Source organism: Archocentrus centrarchus, chromosome 18 (genome assembly GCF_007364275.1).
Source record: "Archocentrus centrarchus isolate MPI-CPG fArcCen1 chromosome 18, fArcCen1, whole genome shotgun sequence".
Classification (NCBI taxonomy): domain Eukaryota; kingdom Metazoa; phylum Chordata; class Actinopteri; order Cichliformes; family Cichlidae; genus Archocentrus; species Archocentrus centrarchus.
In genome coordinates this window covers 11,020,900-11,034,795 of record NC_044363.1, presented here as the reverse complement: position 1 = coordinate 11,034,795, position 13,896 = coordinate 11,020,900, and positions in this window count along the sequence as shown.

Here is a 13,896-nt window from a genome sequence, read left to right as displayed (position 1 = left end):
GCTGATAAAGCTACATACAGCAGCTTTGTTCCCACTGTTCCTCAGATATTTCTTGTAGTTTGGAACTCTTGCCTGGCCTGTGATAATATGTGTTGGCCTGCTGGTTTGAATGGTGCCTCTTCTTTGCCTTTCAAGATCTTTGACTGAGTGTTGATGGTTATATCTATCAAATACTAAAACAACACAGCTCATGCCATCCTCTCCCGTTAACACTCTGATCTTTTTTCCAAACATATTCTCTGAGATCATTGAATGGCTGAACAAATCATGGAGACTGGTCAGCCATGCCATTGATGATATATGCTGATGGTTCATCAACATTATTAAGCTGCTGTCTCTCCGACGACAGACTCTAGTTTCTTGGAATGGCCAGCTTTTGATGATGATGATGATACTTTATTGATCCCAAAATGGGGAAATTATAGTTTGTCATCTTCCTCATGTTTCCATCATCATAAAACAAAGAAGGTGGGACAGCTGCAAGCTCATGAGACATCACAGTCTCCATGAACACGTCTCTTTGCTTGGAGGCAGCAAGTAACCTTTGAAAGAGTACATATGAGTCCATGTGAACCTGTTCAGATACACTGACTCCAAAAGATTTTTTTCATATCTTTGAAGATTGCACACTGCTGTCTTTTCTCAGGTTCCCAGAAGCTCTTTGTTCTTTTTGATTTTGTCAGACATTCTTCAGTAAAGGCAGCGTGCTGCTTTGCACCAACTTGTAGGAATCTTAGGAGCTGTTTTGCAACATTCTCAGATGCAACCTGTCCACTTGCAATGTTGATTAGTTCCTCAGGAATGCTATCAAGGTCAAGGGGATTCTGCTTCTGCTCCACAGCTTCCATTATCTTCTGTATATCTTTCTCATCTCTCTCCATTCTGGATGCTCCATGCTCCTGGTGTTTTTTTGGGGGGGTCTCTTTGTACCAGTGTCACAAAGCTCTTTCATGGCATCCGCATATTCTGTAGTCACATGTCTTGTCATCAACCTTCTTGTGAAGGTTTTCCACTTCTGGAAAAGTGCAATATTTTCATCTACACACCTGCATGCACACACTCCCATACCTCAATGATGTGAAGGATCTTTGCATTGTTTGAGGCACACACATTATGACCAAACATCATGATATCAGGTTCTATTTACAAATAAAGATGGATGAATGTGTTTTGTGCTACTGAGCAGAGTGTGCTTGTGTAACTACCGCTTTTGCGTTAATCTTGATATGATAGCGTCCGTCATCACGTTGAAAGGACGAGCCCGCAAAAGTTGTCTTTAATTAACTTTAAATAACTCAGCAGTAACAGTTGGCCTAACAATGCTAAAACTGTGTGAGTATGAACTTGGCTGACTGTCTCGCTCTCACTCCTTCACTCGTAACCAGTGAATCACCTGAACCAGTCACGTGATTCATTCCGAGAATGAAGCAGTTGCTGCTACAGACATCATACGTCACATGATTTTTTTTCACTCTGAAGCAAGCTTTAAAGCAGTGGTTCTATGGAGTTGTAAGCCCAGGGTTCGAAGCATGTATCGAAGCTTCAGTTTCAAACTCTCATCACTATTGTGAGATGACTGTAGCTGTGTCCAAATTCATGGGCTGCATCCTTCGAAGGACTCGTCCTAGGTAGACCGGGTTCTTCACAGCCCACGAAGACCGCAAAGGCCGGAAGTGAGCGGCTGTGAAATTTGATGGTCTAGGCTTTGTATCTGCATGACCTGGCCTCACCTCAGCATAGCTCATATTGCCTAGCAACCATGAGCAGCCGGTTAAATGGAGAATGAACTTTTTCTCCTTTTTGTGGTTTAATTTTACATCTTTAATTCAAAATAAGTTATTAAAACAAGCATAACACATTTAAAAATCAAGGAATACAGCTGAGCGAATGATTAATTTACAACTATATTAAGTTAGGCATTAATGTTGAATAAAACTATCCAGTTATGATGCTTAACTTTAATTTCAGCCAAACCGATTTACTCAGTAATAAATGAAGCACTTAAACAAACCAAACATCAGCCACTAGAGATCATCTGAGTGAGTTATATCTGTGTTTAATTTCCACTCAGCGGCGAAAGCCAGCGGGGGTTTGAAAAGGATGTGTCGGCAGTCGGGCATTCTCTCCGGCTAAAGCGGGCCTTGATATCCTGGTCAGAGACAGCTAGCGAGGCGAGCTGCTGGTAGAACACTTTTTGCAATTAAGTGATATCTTGATAAAACAAGCAGATATTTGAGGTTTACACATTTACATTCTCACCTGAAAACAACTTAAAAGTTTATTTTGTGTCACAGAAACAGTCATTTTTCAAACTTTTTGGCCTCTATCCTCCACCATTTTTGTCTCTGACTTTTGAAGCACTATGAATCATGGGATATGGTAGGCCACAAAGGATACACTGGACCCATCCTTCAAATTTGAGAAAAGAAGGATGCATTCGTTGACCGCATTTGGAGGAGTCTTCGAATTTGGACAGCCTTCGTCACCTCGCTGTGACATAATCGGCCTACAAATCCAGCCTTCTAAGGATGCAGTCCCTGAATTTGGACACAGCTGAATGCTCGTCCAGATGCGTCCTTCTCTTTCGGGGTTTGAGGGATCCTTCGGGTGTATCCTTCATGGCCCGCTGTATCCCAAGATTCACTGCGCTTTGCTGCCAGTGGGATATAGTTTGCAAATGGTGGTGGACAGCCCAAGGGAAGCGGCAGAAGAATAAACTTTTAAAATTCAGTAATGGCTTTCATGCCTCTCAGTTATCCAGTGGTATAAATGTTAAAACAACAAAGAACATCATAACATTATAGCAACACCACTGCCGGTCAGCAACCCAGTTAGCCTACACAGGTCAAACACAGTTCAAGCAGATGGGGAAAAATGAGTCATCTGTTTGGATACGAGGCTGCCTCCATATCCAAACAGATGCCTCTGGGAGGCAAGGACAGAAAACGGGACACTGTGTGTCTTTTTTTTTTTTTATTAGTAAACATACAAAACAAACAACAATTTTACTCATAACAGGTCAATACCTAACAAGTAAAAAGAAAGGGAAACCCAACTCCTAATGAATACAAATAACATTTGCATATCGTAGGTATTTAACATAATAGAGACAAGTAAAGAAATAAAAAAAATACATAAATAAATAAAATAAAATAACATAAAATAAAATAAAATAAAATTAGGGGGTTACTATCTAAAACTCTTCCATTATCCTGTACAGTTTTATAGCATTTGTTTCATGCATCTTATCCAGATATTTTTTGAACACGGAGAGTTTATTTTTGAGAGCAGAGAAAGAAAGGGAGCATCTTGCAAATCGACATTTGTTTATGTAATAATTTGTTACAATAATTACAGTATTGGCTAGAAATTCCACATCTTTTTCTTTGACAAATAAGCCAAGCTGAATATTTTGAAGTGAGAAGAAATCTACACTTATGACAGGATTTTAGTGAGAGTGCTATGAAGGATCATTTGTTCTTTCAGTTCTCAACACACACAGACTCAAGCTATTTTCTTGGCTACGAGGGTGCTATGACTTTTCCAGGGGGGGCTATAGTACCCCCACCCCCCACCCCTATTTTTAAGATTAGGTTTAAAAGTTTCCTTTATGATCAAGCTTATAGTTGGGGCTGGATCAGGTGACCCTGAACCATCCCTTAGTTATGCTGCTATAGGCCTAGGCTGCTGGGGGGTGGGGGTGTAGTTTAATACTACAATCTGTATTTAATCATTAGTTATTATTAATCTCTGGCTCTCTTCCACAGCATATCTTTTGTCCTGTCTCTCTCCTCTCATCCTCAACCAGTCATGGACCCTCCCTGAGCCTGGATCTGCTGGAGGTTTCTTCTTGTTAAAAGGGAGTTTTTCCTTCCCACTGTCGCCAAATGTTTGCTCATAGGGGGTCGTTTTGACTGTTTGGTTTTCTCTGTATTATTGTAGGATCTTTACCCACAATACAAAGTGCCTTGAGGCGACTGTTTGTTGTGATTTGGTGCTATATAAATAAATAAATTTAAATAAATAAATAAATTTAATTGAATTATCCCTGAACTGGATAATCATCACATTTGGTTCACTAATAATCATCAGGAAAATATAGTACAGCTGGAACAAAGCCAATAATACATAAACGTTCAGCAGTGGCAGCACACTGACAGCTTGCTTGCAGCGTGTGGACCTGGAGCATCTGCTGTTGATGGAGACACTGAACAAAGCATGTGGTACTACCGGTATGAGGCCTGCTCCTCATTATGCTACTATTGGTCAGTCAACCAGCTGGGGGTGTAGCAGCAAAGTTTATAACACACAAAGAGCTGAAGTGAAACTGAATGTAGAAACAATAAAGAGTGTTCACTGCAGCCATTGTCTGCTTTTCATTCTGTATTGTTTATCTTTTAAGTTTTTTTGTGCTGCTCTATTTCCCATTGAACTCTGTTGTTGCTCCCTGTGCTTCCGATAACAGCAACATCGATGTCCAGCAACATAAAGTTGGGATTTTCAAATGATGATACTTTATTGATCCCACAATGGGGAAATTACAGTTAACAGAACACCCATTCAAGAAGACAAACAAACAAACATGGGGAGGTAGGTGAACTGTGGCCATGCTGCCCCCCTTCTGGAAGCGCTGCCATTAAAAAGGCAGAAACAATAGTGAAAACATATAAGGATGAGTGAGGAAAAAAAATCATCTCATACTTTGTATACATATGCACATACACACATACACATACACATAAGGTGTATGGGAGCACTAGGGTGGGGAGGGATGGACAGGAGAGCCAGTGGAGGCGAGGGTGGGGGCTACTGTGGGGCTGACTCAAACTCCCTCCTCAGCTAACAGTTCTGATAAGATGTAGAGTTCATCAGCAGCTAGGTCAGGGAGATCAGTCCAACACAGGTCAGAAGAAGACAGGACAGTGGGGGTATAGAGCATCTATTTACAAAACATCCCAGAGACAATTTGATAAGCGGCAGTCCAAGGCCGCCAGGGAGCCAAATTCCTGATACTACGACTTGTTTTTACTGATTAAATTGTTGACAGCCTTCAGTCTTACTGGCACCTCTCGGTGGCGAAAAAATCCAATTCATCCGAATCTTCTTGGTTCGTTCCTTCGCCGTGCAGAAACAGATACATACATCTCCAAGATCTTACCCCTCCGAATCAGCTCCAGATATACAGAGTCTGAAATTGAGTCTGTACCTTCTTCCTGCATTCCCGTCATAAGCGGCCTTACCAAGGCCAGACAGCTGCCTAGACTTCCTTAATTGCAACGACAAGCCAGGTATCTCCCGGTCCAATTGGGAGAAATCTCAGTGTCAATAAGCTAAATGTGTGTGTCCTCCATTGACAATACGGCCAGGCACGTCATCTTCCACACAACACAGGAATCCATAACATAGCCAGCAGGAATGTCAATTGATAAGAGGGAATAGGGTTCTCCTTCCCCCAATCTCCTCATGGTGAAAATTTGATCAAAACAATGGCGTTGAGAGACCAGCTGACCAGATCCATAATTATAAATTCCAGTTCGGAAGTTGTGTGAAGAGAGGCTCTAAAGCAGCAAAGCAGGGGAAAAGGAAGGGCTGGGGAGAGAAGAAAAGTGCGACCGTCTCCGCTGAGAGTTGAAGAGATGGATTTGTAGGACCACACGGGAGCATGGTTCAAGTGGTTGAAAGCCCCTCTACACATGCTGTCCGCACAGAAGGACACACAGCAGTATCATAAACATTGCATAAGCATGCTAATCAAAATTTTCCATCCATCCATCCATCCATTCATTCGCTTCCGCTTATCCTGTTCAGGGTCGCGGGGGGGCTGGAGCCTATCCCAGCTGTCATAGGGCGAGAGGCAGGGTACACCCTGAACAGGTCGCCAGCCTGTCACAGGGCCAACACAGAAAGACGAACAACCTTTCACACTCACATTCACACCTATGGGCAATTTTAGAATAGCCAATTAACCTAACCCCAGTAAGTGCATGTCTTTCAAAATTTTTAAACACAATAAATATGAACAGTTTCATAATATAAACACATCATTCTCAGCCATAATAACTAATAAAAACTTGTACTTCTATAAGACATTAAATGTAACTACAGATTTAATCAGCGCTACACAACTTTCAGATACAAATGGAGAACACTCCTCTTTTTCATTGATTGTTGTGCTTTTTGTTACTTGACATGTCTGATGTAGTTTCTTCCACTTTAAAAGTAACAAAGAAAATTTCCCACCATTTGTTTCACTCATCTTCCAACAATAAATTTATGAATGTCTCAGCAACAAAAATGAAGTGACTCCTTTAGACACATTGTGGTCCTAAATCAGGGTCAGTACAAAGCTCAGCTACATGAGTCTAATAAACTGAGTAGTGACTCTGTAAATATTGCAGTGTTAAGGTAATCATTGTTATTATTGTATTATTACTGGTTTTGTAGATTTCATAGCTCTGATTTTGTGTACTCACATGTATTCTTAATAACTTTGAGCTGAATCAGAGATGAGACACTGGTATAATCACCCTTTGGTTGACCTGAAATAATAATTATATTATTGATTTTAATAATAATTACTTATTTTATAGTCATGCAGCAGCCACAGGCTGTATATGGCTGTATATGAATTTGAAGTTTATACTGCACCATTTTCAGTGTTTTCAGATCCTCTGATTGTCTCATAGACACAATGATCACCTGCAGATCAGAGAAAATGAGGCACCTCACGTCTGTGATCCTCAGTGAAACACCAGCATTCTTGCCAGTAATGTTCATATTAAATCTTGTTTTTTTTTAATTCAGCAGACTCAGCAAACTGCAGCAGATGTAAGAAGTGCAGACTTGTTGCAAATACCAGAATATTTTAAACCAGATGAAAGACCAACCATGACGAAGAGAGGAGTACACCTGCTGCTGATCTTCATCCTGACTGACCCTCTGGTCCTCAGCAGATCCTTTATTAAATATTTGAAATAAGACATTTTCTTTACATGGTTATATTTTCTACATTGTTGTGAACAGTTTCCGTTTTAGGACTGCATGCTGTATCTGTATTTAAATATTCAAAGAGTGAAATATCAGAAGAACAGGAAGTCTCACCTTTGGACTTTCTGCAGCAATACAACAAAAGCAGGAGGAAAATAAATCTGATTCCAGAGACGAGTCCAATGCTCATCAGAACAGGAAATGAAGGTTTGGGTCTGGGCTCAGCTGTTGTAAATAAGAAACATTAACTGCTAACTTTAATAAACTGTGCTGAATATAAAACATATTCTGTTTTGCAATGAAAGGTGAATTCAAGCGAACAGCAGCCGGATCGACTGCAGGGCCAGATTCAGATCTTTGCTGGAATATATTTTATATATATACAGTTTTTATTTCTAAAGGACGTGACTTTCAGATTCACCTGCTTTAGCTTTAGTTTTTTTCCCCAACTTCTTCTTTTGTCTTTCAGTTATCCAGTTTCCTCAAAACTTTTAAGGGCTCACTGCACATCATGCCGAGATATGCTAAGTTTTCAGCTACAGTAGCATCACTTTGCTGGTACAACAAAACAATTTTATTCCTGTAAAACTGTGTTATCGCTGGCATTTATCATAGAAAAAAAAATACAGTTTCAAATAATGTCACAATCTCAGAAATTTTTATTTTAAAAAGAATTTGCTCTGTGAGTTTAAACAGTTTGTAGATCACACAACAATCATGACTTACTTGATACTGAAAGGCTGAAGGCTGGAGTCATCTCTGCGGCGACTCTTACATAAGTAGTTTCCACTGCTGGATGCCGAAACTTTGAATAACCGGGAATTATTCTGTGTCCACTGTGTGGTTTGATAGGGTCCTCTCCAGCCATACTCCCACTCAGTGGTTTCACCTCCTTCCTCCACCTCACATGTCAGACTGATGGTCTCTCCACTGAATATCTGAGGCTGGTTGGGTTGTCCTTTTACAACAACCTTATTGGAAACTGTTTACAGAGATTAACAGTTAAGATACAAATAGAAACATGAAGTCAGCAGAGAAAACTGAACACTGTATGTTTGATAATCATGAGTGAATGAAGATTTCAAACAAAAATACTGAACTCACAGGTTACCTCAATGGTGACATCATCACTTTTATGAGTGTAGAAAACTGGGTTTCCTCTTCTTCCTCTGCAGCGGTAGATTCCTCCTTGTGATACTCTGATTACTCTGTTTTGTTGATCATTTTATCTGACGTGAGTTTCAGTAGTGTTTTTGTCATGTCTGAACCACTCATATTTCCAGCCAGCAGAGCTCCCCACAGAGCAGGTCAGTGTCACACTGCCCCCTACTGGTATGATTGTTGTTCCTGCAGTCAGTGTGGCCCTGGGTTTATCTGCTGTTAAGAAAAAAGAATATAAATAATTTTCCATGACAATAGATGAAATGAGGAATTGAACAGGGATCATAAATGTATTTGTCATGTTAACTGTCATGGTAATTGAGGACTTACCCAACACCGTCAGAGAGACAGTATTACTGTTCTTTGTATAATGCGAGCTCTTCTTGTGACCAGAGCACTGGTATTTAGCACTGAAACTTGTAGATATGAGTTCTAATCTGTATTTTTTGTATGTCTTGTAAGGGATAAGCTCTCTGCCATTCTTGTTGAGTTTGTATTCCCAGTCATTGTGTTTGCTTTCATTCAAGTCACATCTGAAGATGACAAACTCTCCAATGAAAAAGCTGGATGACCTGGGATTAACAGTTAGCACAGGATCTGCATTCCAACACAGGCACAATATTATCAATCTAAAACATTACCATTACCGACTGTGTTGGTATTTTCATAAATTATAAATATATTGAAAAATCAGTGAATAAATAAATGGGATGTGTTTAAGATTGATTCAGCAGGTGGTGATAAATTTTTGCTAAACAAACAAACAAACAAACAAACAATAAAGAGTGAAAAAGTGAAAACTGTCCAGTCACCTTGACCGTGTCCAGTGAAGAGAAATGTACAGAACACTGCAATAAAGGTAGAAAATCCAGATATCATGAAGCTGAACAGACTCAAATAAGGCATACACTGTATTCCCCCCCACACACACAAACAGATTTCTTCCTATAAATTAGACAGTTTTCCTATATTTTAAATATGTGAAATATTAATGAAATTACACAAAATACGCAGTGAATTTACATTTCTGATGTAAATGAAAAAACCTGTAAATAAATATAGAACAGTAAAAGAAGCATAGCTTGTGTAATTTTATGTGATTTTGTTAATTACTCAGTATGTTCTGTAATTATGGAATAATTTGCCACAGAATTAGTGGGAAAAATTGTATAAATGTTCTTTTCTTCCCCCAGAGTTTATAAAATTTGCAAACAATAGTAAATTCTAAAAAGTTATTTTTAGGATATGAGTTTGACAATAAATGTCTTTGGGGTTTTTGAGACATCTGGATTTTCATTAGCTTTCACATTTGATTATGGTTCTGTATTCTTGTGTGGTATTTTTCTTTCTTTCTTTCTTTCTTTCTTTCTTTCTTTCTTTCTTTCTTTCTTTCTTTCTTTCTTTCTTTCTTTCTTTCTTTCTTTCTTTCTTTCTTTCTTTCTTTCTTCTTCTTCTTTCTTTCTTTCTTCTTTCTTTCAGCCTGTTTGTGTTATTCCTTGAATTCCTGTTTTTCCTGCCTCCCTTGTGTTTCCCTGTCTGGCTCAGTCTTTGTCTCTTCATCAAGAGTACAGTTAATGTAAAACAGGCAGGCTGATTGTGCATGAAGCTTTGAGCAGAATAAAGGATTTTTGTGATGACAATAAATAAATCCTGAACTAATTAATATGGTGTCTGTCTTTATTATACAATGCTGAGGTCAAGAGGGAAAGTGGAAAAAAAAGTGGGGAGAGAGTTATGATGTGAATGTGATTGTGTTACTTGGTTGGTAAGTGTGCTCACTAGGGACATTTTACTTATTCATTTTTATTTAGAAATAACATCTTTGCCACAGGGCTGACCTTCAGGCATTTTCTTTTCTTTGAAACAATTTCACCTGCTTCAGAAAATACACTTTCACACAGCACAGATGAAGCTGGGGTAATAATTTAGTACTATGTGCACACATTATTAGGAGAGATCAGCTGAAAATGTTTCCAGACAGGGAAAATCATCTCTTATTGGTTCCATCATCAAAAAAGATCAGCTCAAATACATTGCAAACCAGTGTGCAACAATCACCAATACCACAAACTGTGAGGGGGGTATCCAGGGCATTTGCTGCCCCTTATATATCGAATCGCACGCTGAAACCGCGAATCGTTTCCTGAATCAGTCATGTGGTACGGCCGGCTTGCAAGGCTTTGCCAACACAAGCCTCGATATGCGCTTCACAAAAGTCTCCCTCAATTACTCGATACATGCTTTGAAGCCTCGACATAGAATGGCACATCACTAGCTTAAAGTTTACGTCAGTTTCCCGAGTCCTGCATTTGGATATACATCCTGTCTGCCACACAGAAGCACACAGCCAGAAATGTGGACAATTCTCCATTTTGAACTGTTTAGTATGGGAAGCCCAGTTAAAGAGTGTGCTACCTCCTCACTTCGTTGTTTCACCTGTTTCTGTACTCAGGGTGAGGACGGCTATCTTAAGCCTGATGCAGAGCTGCAAGAGCCCCAGTTGTGAGAGGAGATGGCTTGGTGGCCTGCTGAACAGCCCTAGTTGTTGAATCCTGAGCTTCCTGTGTCCCCAGAGTCCTTAGTATCTTGTGTCTGATTTAACATCCTTCCAGGTCATTGGGTATTCCCAGCTGTGTTTCCATCTGTTTCCCATCTTCTCTTTATCCTGTTTATATTTGTCTGTTTCCCTTTGTCTGTTGTCGAGTGCTCCCTCATGGCTGTGTGTTTCCTAGTGTTACGGCTGCGTGCTGTATTATTATTATTGCTGTGTGTTTGGGATCGCTTTGCAGTCTCTCTCTCTCTTCGTCTCTCTCTCTCTCTCTCTCTTACTCTCCCTCTCTACAGCCAAGGCGTCTCCTATTTAAGGACACTGGAAATAAGGAGGTGGGATAGGAGGCAGTGCTCTAGAGAGAAGAGATTAGTGTCAAGATCAGTCTGCACAACATCATTTGCTTAGGCGGATGCTTTGTTACTCCAGTGGTGGAGAGTGACCTGTCAGTGGGCTGACCACAAATGTGCTCCAGGGTTCCAGAGAATTGTGGGGTTTTTTAGCTTTAGTTGACTGTGAGTTTGGTGTGTTTCTTTTTCTCGTTTGTAGCTTTTCGTCTTCCGTTTGGAGATTGTTTTGTGTTCTGGCTAGTTTTAAGTTTTTTTAGTCTTATAAATAAACATTACCAATGATTTTGTTTTCTTGGTTTGATTTTCTGATCGTATGTTGCTTCCTTGTCCCCTAGGCCCATGGGATATAACATACAGTTTGTGGGGGCTCATCCAGGATCCCTTCCTCTAATGGGAGGATTGCCTGGGGGTGTGTAGTTGTTGGTGTTGTTGTTGTGCGCTGCGCAACTTCCTTAGCAAGATTAGGAGAGTGCTCAGCTGAGTCACAGGCTCTTCCGATGAGTGCTCAGTTGTTGTTTTGCCTTTTTTATTTTTGAGATAACTCTGAGTGGAGAAGACAATTGTCTGGTGGGGGTAGGTGGTTCAGGGGGTTGCCCGCTATGATTTCAGCTTTAAAGTCACCCTGAGCTTGGTAAGCCTCAGAAGATAGACAGGCAGAGAACCGTGCAGGCAGTCTGAGGATGTTGGGCGTGGGGTCTCAGGTGGCTATTGTTTGTGGCATGGGTGTGGTTATTTGCGTGTATGCGTCAGCATGGTGTTTGACTTGGAGCATTTTGCCGCTACTCCAAGCCTAGAGAGGTTGGAGGGCTGTAAGAAAGCTGATTTGCTTTCACTCGCTAAACATTACAAGGTTCCCGTTGCCCTTTCGTTCAGGAAAGACGACGTACAACAGGCACTTGCTGATTATTTAATAAATGAAGGGGTGCTTGATGAGCCAGCAGAGGGTGAGTCATTTCTGGAGGGGGGGACCAATCCACTGCCCTTGGCTGCTACGCCTGCCCTGCGGAGTTGCAGGGTGGAGGAAAAGCTGGCCACCCTGTTTTGGTTTGCCCCTTACTCTGCTGGGTTGTCACCTGGAACATGATTAAGCGCTCACCTAAATCAGTTTAGGAGGGAGTTTGAGTTAAAAAAAAGCTGTAAGCTGACACCACACTCAGGATGCAGGAGCTAGAGTTGCAGAACATCTCTCTGGGTAGAAGTCCAGGCAACCACTCTCACTCTGCCTCTAACACCACCACTGCATTTGACGTGAATAAACACATTTCTTTGGTGCCACCATTTTGTGAAAGTGAAATAGAGTCCTATTTTGGAGCATTTGAGTGCATAGCAAACTCTTTACATTGGACAAGGGCTATTCTCTTGCAATGTAGATTATCGGGAAAGGCGCAGGAAGTGTATGCTTCTTTTTCTATTGAGGACATCCTGTGTTGTGATAAAGTGAAAAATGCTGTCCTGAAAACATGAATTAGTGCCCAAAGCCTATCAACAGGTTTTCCGGGGACTGCGGAAACTGTCAGATCATTTGTTCGCTGATGTTGCATGAGAAAAAAAGCTGTTGTTTGATCACTGGTGTGCTGCATGTAAGGCAGAGGATGTGAACTCTCTGAGGGAGTTGCTGCTAGTAGAGGAGTTCAAGAACTGTGTGCCGGAACGCATAGCTGTTTACATAAATGAACGGAAGGTGTCTACATTAAAACAAGCTGCGGTTCTTGCAGACAAGTTTGCATTAACCCATAAGATCCTTTTCACTAAAGAAGATGAACCTCCCAGTGATAAGCGTTACAACTCCATCCCTTGTACCTGATGTAAAAGCCTAGAAGCGTTGTATCTACCGTCATAAACCCAGACATATAATAGCTGAATGTTTGTCTTTGAAATAGAAAAAGCAAAAGGTGCATAACCCACATTGAGTGGGGCTGATTAAAACATTTCCACAGGCCCACTACTAGTCAGGTAAAGGAACCAGACTCATGTTTTGAGCACTTCCTCTTTAGAGGGGCATTGTCACTCACTTCACGTCACTTCAATTTTATTTATATAGCATCAAATCACAACAAGCAGTCACCACAAGGCACTTTATATTGTGGGTAAAGACCCTACAATAATACAGAGAAAACCCAACAGTCAAAACGACCCCCTATGAGCAAGCACTTGGCGACAGTGGGAAGGAAAAACTCCCTTTTAACAGGAAGAAACCGCCGGCAGAACCAGGCTCAGGGAGGGGCAGTCATCTGCCGCGATCAGTTGGACTGAGGGGAGAGGGGAAAAAAAAGACATGCTGTGGAAGAGAGCCAGAGATTAATAATAATTAATGATTAAATGCAGAGTGGAGTATAAACAAAATAAATAAGGTGAATAAAAGGTGAATAAAAAGAAACATTATGGTTTTAGGCTTTTAGGACAGCCTGATAATAATGAATTACAGTAGTCCAGCCTAGAAGTAATAAATGCATGAATTAGCTTTTCAGCATCACTCTGAGAAAGGATGTTTCTAATTTTAGAAATAGGGTCTTCCTGCTCCTGCCACACACTGACATGACACTTGTTAGGTTGTGATAGTGTACTGTGTTTTACTGTGAAAAAGAAATCAGGGAGAGAAGAAGTTTTAAAAGTCTTTGCTTTACAGTTGTTGGTGTCTCGTAGCTGCTGCTTCACTCTATCTTCACAGGAAGTTGTAGAAGTTTTCAGATGAGTCACTGCTGGATGTGAGGATGGGAGCCACTTTGCTCTGTGAGCTGGGCCTATTCTGTGAATACATCACTGACTTCTATTGTTTCATTCATACTGACAGACAGGTTTCAGGGAGAAGAGCAGAGGATCAGTTATTTGAGCCATTTCAGTTCATTTGAA